The 10901-nt window shown below is 41.0% G+C and overlaps 1 pseudogene; it reads right to left on the bottom strand.

Annotated features, from left to right (window-relative positions):
- Positions 1-6741: 6741 nt before the first annotated feature.
- Positions 6742-9156, bottom strand: LOC121041590 (E3 ubiquitin-protein ligase Itchy homolog; annotated as a pseudogene).
- Between the last annotated feature and the right edge of the window lie 1745 nt (positions 9157-10901).

Raw genomic sequence — 10901 nt, 5'->3', positions numbered from 1 at the left:
GGAGCCTGTTTCAGATTCTGTGTCTCCCTCTCTCTCTCTGACCCTCCCCCATTCATGCTCTGTCTCAAAAATAAATAAACGTTAAAAAAAAAATTAAGACACTTATTGTCATTTATTATATAAGACATATGTGCTCATTACAGAAATATTTTAAAAAGCAAAATCTGCTATTTTAAACATTTAAACATTTTTTATGACTTTCTAACCATGCCGGGTTGCCCTGTTTGCCTTCTTACAAGTTCTGAATAAAAATTCTTTTCACTACCACAAAGAAAGTTAACTTTGATAAAATCAAAGTTAAAATCAAGTTGTTGATAATTCTTGCACATGTCTTGTTCAGCTGATGTATACATGACAATTTCTCATTGATGAATTCCTCTTTGATAAGTGATTGCCTTCTATGGCCTACAGTTGATAAGAGTAACTTCAAGTCCCTAAAGTTACTAAGATTATAAAACTAATTTTTTTTTTTTTAAAGTAAGCTCTGTGCCCTATGTGGAGCTTGAACTAGGGACTCTGAGATCAAGAGTTGCATGTTCCACCAACTGAGCCAGCCAGGTGCCCCACATGGTATTATTCCTACCTTTTTTTTTTTTTTTTTTTCACAAGAAATATGGTCTGAAAAATAAGATCTGGGAAGACCTGAGGGAAAAATAGCATGCAAGTGAAGAGCCAAAGTTCTGCTACTCAGGGTAGAAGAGAAGTAAAATATAAACTCAAGGAGGACAGCAAATGTGTAGTCATTGGCAACCTGAATTAATGTTCACTCATCCTGAAGAACAAACCAGGCAGAACTGTGACAAAAGTTCATGCCGGACAACTGACCAAAGGCAGTTGTATAGTTTAAGCTTGTGGGATTGGAGTCAGATAGACTTGAGTTTGAATTCTGATTTTGCTCCTTACTATCATGTGATCTTAGATAATTATTTAACTTCTTTAAACCTCAGTTCCCATATCTATAAAATGGGTATAATAATGGTACTCACAAAAGAGGTTAGAGTGGGAGAGAGTCAAAGCATAAGAGACTCTTAAAAACTGAGAACAAACTGAGGGTTGATGGGGGGTGGGAGGGAGGGGAGGGTGGGGGATGGGTATTGAGGAGGGCACCTTTTGGGATGAGCACTGGGTGTTGTATGGAAACCAATTAGACAATAAATTTCATATATTGAAAAAAAATAATGGTACTCACATCATAAGTTGATGAGATAATTAAGAATTAAAGAAATGTTTTTTAATGTTTACTAATTTTGGAGAGAGATAGAGAGAGAGAGACAGAGTGCAAACAGGGGTGGGGCAGAGAGAGAGGGAGACACAGAATCTGAAGCAGGCTCCAGGCTCTGAGCTGTCAGCCCAGAGCAGACACGGGGCTCAAACCCACGAACTGTGAGATCGTGACCAGGTGGTTCCTGACGACAGGAAAGGTGGTGGAAAAATCAGAGATCACATCAAGATATCTACGTTTGGAGATTAAAATGGTAACACTATTGAAAGAAACGTGTAGTTGGGAAGGAGAGAAAGTTAAAGAGAAAAATGAATTTAGTTTGAGATGTGTTGAATATGTCAATATGGCATACACAGATAATTTTCCTGAGGGCCACAATGGGACTTAATGGCATACAAGTGGCTTTTAAGTGCAGTCTGTAAATTTAAGCTGTTAGTTAATGGGGGAGAAGATAGTAAAGCCAATCTGTAAATTTAAAGACACACATTATTTTTAACTTGAATCCTCCCTATTGCATTTACACTATGATAAATTATTTTTTAAAGTTTATTTATTTATTTTGAGAGAAAGAGAAAGAGAGCATGTGGGAGGGCTAGAGAGAGAGGGAGAGAGAGAATTCCAAGCAAGCTCTGCACTGCCAGCTCAGAGCCAAATGAGGGGCTCAAATTCTCAAACCATGAAATCATGACCTGAGCCAAAATCAAGAGTCAGATAGATGTTCAACCACTGAGCCACCCAGGTGCCCCTGATAATTTTTAAACACTAACATATTAAAAAACAAACAACATATTTTTTCTCCCTGACATCAGGGACATTCACTCAGTCAAGTGACAGGTGAATTTAAAAAACTAGAGAACATGGGGGGGCACCTGGGTGGCTTAGTAGTTTGAGCGTCCAACTCTTGACTTTGACTCAAGCCATGATCCCAAGGTTGTAGGATCAAGCCCCTTGTTGGGCTCCACACTGGGTGTGGAGCCTGCTTGGGATTCTCTCTTGCTCCCTCTACCCCTCTGCCCCACTCACATGCTCTCCCTCTCTCTCTAAGATAAAAACAAATACTAGAGAACATAAGTTATCATCACTGTTTTGCATTCAGCAAAAAACTTTGCGGAGTAACTTGAGTGCCTTGCAAGGCTCAGCTGTTTCCAGATGCTGAACCCAGCCTTGTGGTTATTCAACAAACAACTTCACTGTTCCTTATTTATTATATCAAATAGTCCTGCCTTCTTCATTACCAAAAAACCTGAGTCAATTGATGAAGTAATTACCACAGATAACTACATTTGGACAGTGGCCAAACTACCCAGAAGTGGAATGAAATGGGCTATTGGGTAAGTACATTACTGACTGGTCAATTTCTGTAGACCTGGCCAGGGGCTTCTTCAGCAAAAACAAGGAAGGAAAGAAAAGAGAAACACCCCACTTGAGCAGACATATGCTTTTTAAATAGTCATAATTGCTTCTGTTTATTGAGAGCTGACTCTGTGCCCAGCAATGAGCCAAGAGCTTTCAAGAATTATCTCCTATAATCCTCACAACCCTGTCAAGAGGTACTATTATCGTGTCCCCTTTGAAGATGAGGAAATTGAAGCTTAGAGAAGGGATGTAATTTGTTCATGGACACAGGTTAATCATAGGGACAGGATTCAAACTCAGGTTTGAGAATCCTGTAGTAATCCAGTCTCAAGATAGCTCCAAGGCTTGGACTGAATCCCATACCACTGCACTAATCTGCCTTGTAAGAACAACCACCGTGACAAAATGCCTTTGACATTTTACAGACCCAAACTGGAATAGTTGAGTTGGCACTAGGGAAGTACCTCTGAGAACGTGCTGCTGGTCGGACTGGCCATACAGGTAGCATCAACCCTGCCCCTGGAATGCCAAAACTCCCTTGTTTGCATTGTCAGCCCAGAAACCTGAAACCCATTTCTGTTGACTTTGAGACCTAAACCTTACATAACACTTCATCATCTCTACTCCTTTTACAGGCCCATGATTTCATGCCATGATGAAGTCAAATAACCCAGGCTTGGTTTCTGTTGCAGCAGCTGAACATAAGCCAACAAGGGAAACCATTGTCCTTTTATCCAGATCAACCAACCAAGCATGAAACTATGATGGAAATGTGTGGTATTTCCTAGGGCTGATGTAGTAAAGTTATCCACCCCAGATGCCCTGTCCATATATTGTAACTTGGATGGCCAGGTTTGGGGACTAGTGTTAGGGAGTCAGTTAACCTGGAAGTCATTCTCATCCAGAAATGTTGCTACTGTTCTATCAAGTTCCTTAGAAACCAGACTCCTTTTAGCTCCTGGTTTTCATATCTATAACCTTATTTGCTATAGGTCAAAAGTTGAGAGTGGGCATTGACTTTCAGATCCTGGGCTAACTACCCCCAAAGAAGAAACGAGTCTGTCCTGATGTTAAACCCCTCTGGGAGGTATCTTCCTTACCCCTTCTCAAGATCATAAGTGTCATTTTCAGGGGACTGTGAGTAATTTTCTGGCCGAGGGCTGATGTTATACTCAGTTACACCCAGTTACACTCAGTACCTCAACTGCCCTAGTCCTGAGGTTTTGTTCAAGTCACAGGACACATTTTCTGATTCTTCAAAACTGTCCAAATGTTCTCTTTCAGGATGCTACATTTATAAGGAAATGGGACTTCCCATTCTCCTCCCTCTAATGTAAATCTTGAATTTATGCCTTCACAGCAACTCCATTTTATTGATTCATTTGTAGTTACTTATGGGATCATAAATAATGGGTTCAGAAAAAAAGATGGAGGCTCACACAAAGGAGACCAAGATGCCTGTAAAACAGTGAAGCTCTTACCTGACCCAAGCCATCACTTCTCAAGAGATGAAGCCATCTCTCATTCAGGGCTTCTGGTGAAAGTGTTCAAACAATGGTTAAGCCATGTAGCTGTCCTTAAATTCCTGCCTGGCGCCTTGCCTAGGTGCAGGATTTCGTCAGCCATAGAGAACAGCCACACCTTGCCTTAATGATTTTTGCCCAAAGACTGTCCTAGCCAATGACAAGCCAAACTAGAATAATCATTAATGTCACCACAGACTATGCAGAATGATCTTAGCTGATTTCCTGTCAGGTTCTGAATAAACCTTCTATCACCTAGCCTGATGACTCTTCCTCTGGCTTAAATTGTTTTTTAGGGAGTTTCTTGAGTCCATTCCACATGTGAGCTGAACCTTCCCAGACAGACAGGGGATTGCCAGGCACAGGTGGAGTCCTAGGTCCTGCAACAGGGGTTTAGGAGCCAAGGAATTATTTGATGCAAACCTTACTCCTTTGTCAAGAGATCAGAGGGGGCTTTGGGCCATGGCTAAAACCCAGTCACAGAAACTCAGTGTGGAATGTGCTCAGTCAGCTAGAGAAGGTCCAGCAACTAGAGAAAAGATCAGAGTGACATACATACTGTTTGTAGAGAAATAGTACATGCCCTTCTAGTGGAAATGGAGAAGGCAAGATCCTTTCTGGGCAGTCACATGGAGTAGAGAAAGGGAACACATTATGGAACCTGGATTCACCATTGGATGACCTGAGGGAAGTCACATAATCTCTCTGGGACACAGTTTCCTCATCTGTAAAATGGGTTTGATAGTACCTATCTCACAAGGTGCTTATAAAGATCTAATGAAGCAGGTGTCTTGCATGGTGCTTGGAAAGTAGGACACACCCAAAACAAATGCTGGTTTCCACCTCTTATTCCCCTGCCCAAAGCTCACATTAATCCCAGATCATTCTGGGTTCTACCACCCTCAGACCTGGACAAGTAAGGCTCTCCGAGGTCCTCAGAGGTGCCTTCCTCAGAGTTTTCTAAATCCCTCCCTGGTGGTTGTTGGCAGTGCTGTCCAGCTTGGACTTGGTTCCACAGAGCCCCAATCTCTGTTTTTACTTCTTTGAGGTACTCTGACTCTCCATAGCCACCCCTTCCTGACATGGGATTAACCAGATGCCCTGAGGAACTCTAGAACTCATATCTATGGCTTTGTCCCTGGGCAATGTGGCCAGGATCAGATTCCTGGAAATGGCCTGGTGAACAGATTATTCCAGTTGGTCAAGGTGATAGTTCTTTGAGGCCTCCTGAAAGACTGAGCTGCCAGAGTAGTGTTGACATGCTGATTTCGGGTGATTCCAATTTATATTTAGACAGGGGCCCTGCAAAAAATATTTGCCCATGGGCTCTGCAAAGTTTAAGTATGGCCCTGATTTTAGGAACCTGGAAATACTTGTCCCCACAAGTGGCTGGACTTACATGGGATTTATTAACATAGTAATTATTCATATGGTAACTATAAAAATTATCAAATGTTTGGGCCCTAGAAAGGGCACCAATTTAAAACACTGCTTTTAAGTTAAAGCTCTGGTATCATCCTCTTTTCCCTCCCCTGTCCACCATGGCCCTGTCTCTCTCATACTGTCACCAATTCTGCATGTCTCTCATATATAGCCTCTTCTGTCTATCCCTGTCTTAGTCCAGATCTCCAAGGTTCCCCCTTTCCCCTGGACTATTGCAGTGGCCTCATGGCTTCCAGGTTCTCCCCACACCATTCTGTCTCCCACAATGACCAGGAAGGAGGAAAAGCAAATATAAAAATGGGTTATCCTTTCTCTCTTTCTTTCTAAAAACAAATAAATAAACTTTAAAAAAAAAAGTGGGGGACACCTGAGTGGCTCAGTCTGTAAAGTGTCTGACTCTTGATTTTGGCTCAGGTCATAATCTCACAGTTTGTGAGTTGGAACCCTGCATCAGGCTCAGTGCTGACAGTGTGGATCCTTCTTGGGATTCTCTCTCTCCTCTGTCTCCATCCCTCCCCCTCTTGTGCACTCTCTCTCAAAAGAAATAAACTTTAAAAAAATGTATTATCATTCATACCAGCACTATTCACAATAGCCAAAATGTGGAAACAACTGAAATGTCCACCAACTAATGAACAGATAAACAAAATGTGGTATATCCATACAATGGAATATTATTCAGGCATAAAAAGAAGTATTGATCCATGCTTCAACATGCATGAATCTCAAGAACATATGCTAAGTAAAATAATCCAGCTAGGAAAGGGTACATATTATGTGATTCCATTTACATGAAATCTCCAGAATAGGTAGCTTCATAGAGAAAATAGATCAGTGGTTGCCAGGAGTTGGGTTAGGGAGGAGTGGAGAGTGATGGCTTCCTTAATAAGTATGGAGTTTCTTTTTTTTTGATTTTCGACACATGTATACAAAACTGTTGTTAAGGTAACAGTCTAGTGGAATAAGACAAGGCAGATTTCATTGCTGTGTTAAATCTCATGTTAAGTAAGTTTTGACTAGTCATTTGCAATCTGATTTCTGAAAACATGGAGTAGAAATCCAGAATCATTGGGAGATAAATCTCAATGATAACATTCATTTACTTACACTCAAATAATTCTCTAAACAGTCACAGCCCAATTTTACAAGATGTGCAACAAGCAGAGAAGGAAAAGGACAAACATTGCAAATAAGTTCTTGTCCTTTGGTGGCACAAGTTCTCGGAAGTTACTCTCATCCAAATCCTTCTGTTTCTTCAATAGCAAATAACAGCTTTTCCTTCAGTTGCTCATAGCTCTTGTAGGGTGGCAGGTCCAGGTGGTTAAAACAGGTATGACTTCTGGGTAACCAGTTTTCTTTCCCAACTTTTTCAGTGCAGAATTTCTGTGGTCATTTCTCCCCATGAGGTCAGCAAATCCTCCAACTGGCAATCAGCAGATTCCAGTAACAAATTGCAGAAGTCTCATTCTCTTCTCATTATCAATTTCTTTAACAAACTGCCCAAACCACATAATTTGTTTGCTTGTCCTAGTGTAATGATGGTAGATGGCATGTCTTTGCCAGTCATTCAAATGAATCTCTTGCATTCCACGTAAAAGGACCTCTAATTCCTTTGCATCAAAGTATTGCAAATATTTCCGGGGAAGAATTTCATTAAAGCCCTCAAAGAAAGCTTGTGTCTGTTCTTCAACACCTCAAGACAACTTCCATTCAGCTACCATTCTGATATATTCCTCTTCATTTTCTTCCATCACAAGAATATTGCCACCATTAGGTTTCAAATCATGACTCTTGATTTCACCTAAAATTTCTTTATCGACAGAGAAGTACATTTCCAAACCACGTTCCTCAATATTGTTTTCTTTAACCCAGATGAGAGAATTGTAAAATTCTGGATCAATAGATTCTAAATCCTTGAGTTCAAGTGGTTTGTTCAATATATGCTTATAGAATGGCAAAAAAAAAAAAACAAAAAAACAAAAAAACAAAAAAACCCAAAATCTGTGTCTATGAATTTCCCATGGAACAAAGCCATGGCAATAAGCCTGCCAATAAAACAAAAATATTTCAGGTGATCTGGATTGATGTAAGAAGCAGGATTAATCTGCAAGCAGTAGTTATCCTTCCCTGCATATTCAAACGGGCAATACATGGGGTTCAACACCTCGCTTGACAAAACAAAGAACCTCTCTCTTGCTACACCTCCATAATCTAAACCTTCTTTTCCTGGAAAAATCACCCACAAACGTCTTCGCAGATCTTGGGGATTGAAGCTCATTATCTGCTGAAAGGAATCTTCAAACAATGTTTTTCTTGTCCCTGTAATCTTTATGTGCTGTGGCATCACAAGTTGCTGACACCAGAACCGGAAATACTGAACATTTGCCTTGAAGTCCCGTACATAGGCTATCGGTGGTCTATTGTCTAGAGCAGATTTTCCAGTGCGGGGGTCAATATAGGTGGTTGTTCTTCTATTGTGGTCCACAAAATATGGAATTCCATCTACTGTGAATCTCATTTCCCAGCCTTCAGGTAAGAGCTTTTCATTTAATTTACCTTGACTTCTGGGGTCCTCCCATTGTGTAATACAAGAGTTGTGGTTGACGAAATATACTCTACCATTGCCGTCTGTTCTCTTCTCCCATCCAGGAGGCAGGGAAAGAAGGGGATCAAATTCTTTATTTTGCGATGTAGTAAACAAATCCTGATTCCCATAAATGAATCTCTGGTTAAACTGCTGCATTGCTCCTTGAAGCTGACTACATTGGAGCTGCCACTGTTCATAGTTCCGGATGGATTCCAATGTTGGCCTCTGCCATGTTGTTGTTCTTGTGAAATTGTCAACATAATAAATATGTCCCATGTTGTCAACCCACTGTTCCCAGCCAGGAGGTAGAGGTTCTGGTCTATTCCACATTTGTTCTTCTTTCAATAAGATCTATGTAGTAAACTCGCCCATGCTGGTCCACTCTCTGCTCCCAGCCAGATGGTAGGGGATCTTGAGGTACAGGATTTAATGGCCTAGGGCCTGAGCCTCCAGATATATTAAGAGGAATTATTAATCCAGATGTTGCTCCTTCAGATGTATTTCAATTTATATTTGTTGGTGGCAGAGAGTCCATACTGGATCCATCATTTTCAGAAGTGGCAGATGGTGAACCATTGACAGATGCTGGTCTACATGAGGTAAGTGGAGGTGGTTGTGAAGGTCTGGGAGGCCTAGAAGGTTTAAAACCGCCATTTGAGAGTGATGGAGAATTATTCCCATTGACCTTCCTATTTTCACCAGTCCCTGAATCCTCAGGTTCATCTGATCCATTTGGATGTTTTTGCTTCATCCTTGGGTCTGGAGACATCATTAGTCTGTGAAACACATTCTGAACATGTAGTTTCACCATTGTTAACAACTTCAGACTCTAACTGCAGCCCATCAAGACAAACTGACAAGTCTCCTATTGTCTCTGTTGGCTCTTTGTCACCTACAAGCTGTAAAGTCACAACTACTTTCTCAAGTTTCATGTTGTTTGACTTTAAGTTTTCAAAGATATCTAATGCAGCAGTTCCCAACAAAACATCAGATTTCAGTGTCTGATGACTCCACACACGAAAATGTAATTTCCCTCCTCCAGCTGAGGCAAGTCTCTCCATTTGGGATCTGGGTCCCACTCCCCATATCTTTTCAAAAGTTATTCTTTCAGTTAACCCAGAAACCATAAAACAATATTTGTGGCCCATGGATGGATCCTGTGTTTGGCTCATATAGACTTTTTTCCCTTTTGAAGAAAAATGTACTTACTATAAGGAAAAATGAAAGATAAAAATCCATCCTTTTTAGTGTATAATTCCACAAGTTTTGACCAACACCTACATTTGTGTGCATACTAGCATCACAATCAAGAACACTGCCCTCACCCCCCTCCCCCAACTCCTCTGTGCCTCAGGCAAATATTCAGAAGGAGCCTGTACTCTCCATTCTCTGCAGTTCCTGCCACTCTATTTCCTATATCCCACTGCCTCAAGCATTTAGGTTACTTACTGAGGCCCCTGGATATTTGAGTCTGAAGTCCCTGGATTATTCCTTCCTCTTTCCTACATCTTTTAGCCAATCCCCTCCTACTCATTCTTTCCTATCAACACCTAATCTTGCTCAGTTCCCCTCTGTTAAGGAAAAACTCTCCTTTGGCCTCTCCAGATGCTACCCTTCCCTCACAACCAAACTTCTTAAAAGAGTTGTTATTTGGGGACCCCCTGGTCAAATTCCCCCTTATTAGCTCAAAGTTCTACTGATACTCACGATATAGGTAAGACGTTTTTTCTATTCCTTTGGGGGAAAAAACAAAAAACAAAAGCAAGTTATACCAAGATAACTGTGTCTTTCTCAGATGGCAAATTTTTCATGTTGCCCCCAATGGAACATACAACACTGTTTCAGAATTTTGATAAGACATTTTTACCCAAATCATGCCAACTTCTTCTCTTATGTTAAAATTATAAATAGTGAAAGACCTGCCCACTGATGTGGGCTCAAGTGGGGGAATAGGTTTAGATTCTGTTATATCTACAAATAATTTCTGCTTCCATTGTCTCTCTGAAAAAATCACCCAGTATGAGAAACCCTGTCTTTTCTCCCATAAAATGAGAGATCCGGATTGACTTGCATATTTGGAAAAGAAAAGAGAGAGAGAAAAAAAGCTAATCCTTCCATCTCATTCACAGAGGGTTGAAACAAAGGTGGGTAATACTTAAATGTTACTCAATATTGTTTTGAGTAAAAAATAAAGGAACAGTGAAAAAATTCTCAACTGGCCTCTGATTCTTGTTGTTCTGAAATTCTCCCTTCACTGGATATTTTTAAAAGAATGAAAGGAATGCCTGGGTGGCTTTGTTGGTTAGGCCACCAAAGACCTTGATCTCAGCTCAGGTCTTGACCTTAGTTGTGAGTTCGAGCCCCATGTTGGGCTCCATGATGGCTGTGGAGCCTACTTAAAAAGAAAGAAAGAAAAGAAAAGAATGAAAAGGAAACCTGGCACAAGGGAAGTCCATCCCAACTCTGTCCACATTCACTGGATCCATTTCCTCGCCTGCCAGGCAGTCCTCTGCTCTCTCCAATATCCTCTCTTCCCCCACCATCTTGCTGTCAAACTCTTTCTCCTGAAGGTCCAATTGTCTCCATACCACAAGCTGATGGACACTTTTCAGACTTCATGTTACTTGATGGCTTAGCAGCACTGCATACTGGTAAGCATTTCCTTTTTCTTGAGACACCCTTTCTCTTTGGCTTCTTGGGATAACCACTTCCTGCTTTTCCTGCTACCTCTCTGGCTGCTGTTCAGCCTCCATGGGCATCTTCCTCCTCT

The sequence above is a fragment of the Herpailurus yagouaroundi genome, unplaced genomic scaffold, assembly GCF_014898765.1.
Source record: "Herpailurus yagouaroundi ecotype Mexico unplaced genomic scaffold, PumYag 184, whole genome shotgun sequence".
Taxonomy (NCBI): Eukaryota; Metazoa; Chordata; class Mammalia; order Carnivora; family Felidae; genus Herpailurus; species Herpailurus yagouaroundi.
The sequence above is the reverse complement of the archived record's forward strand: the minus strand, read 5'-3'. Positions and strand labels throughout refer to the sequence as shown.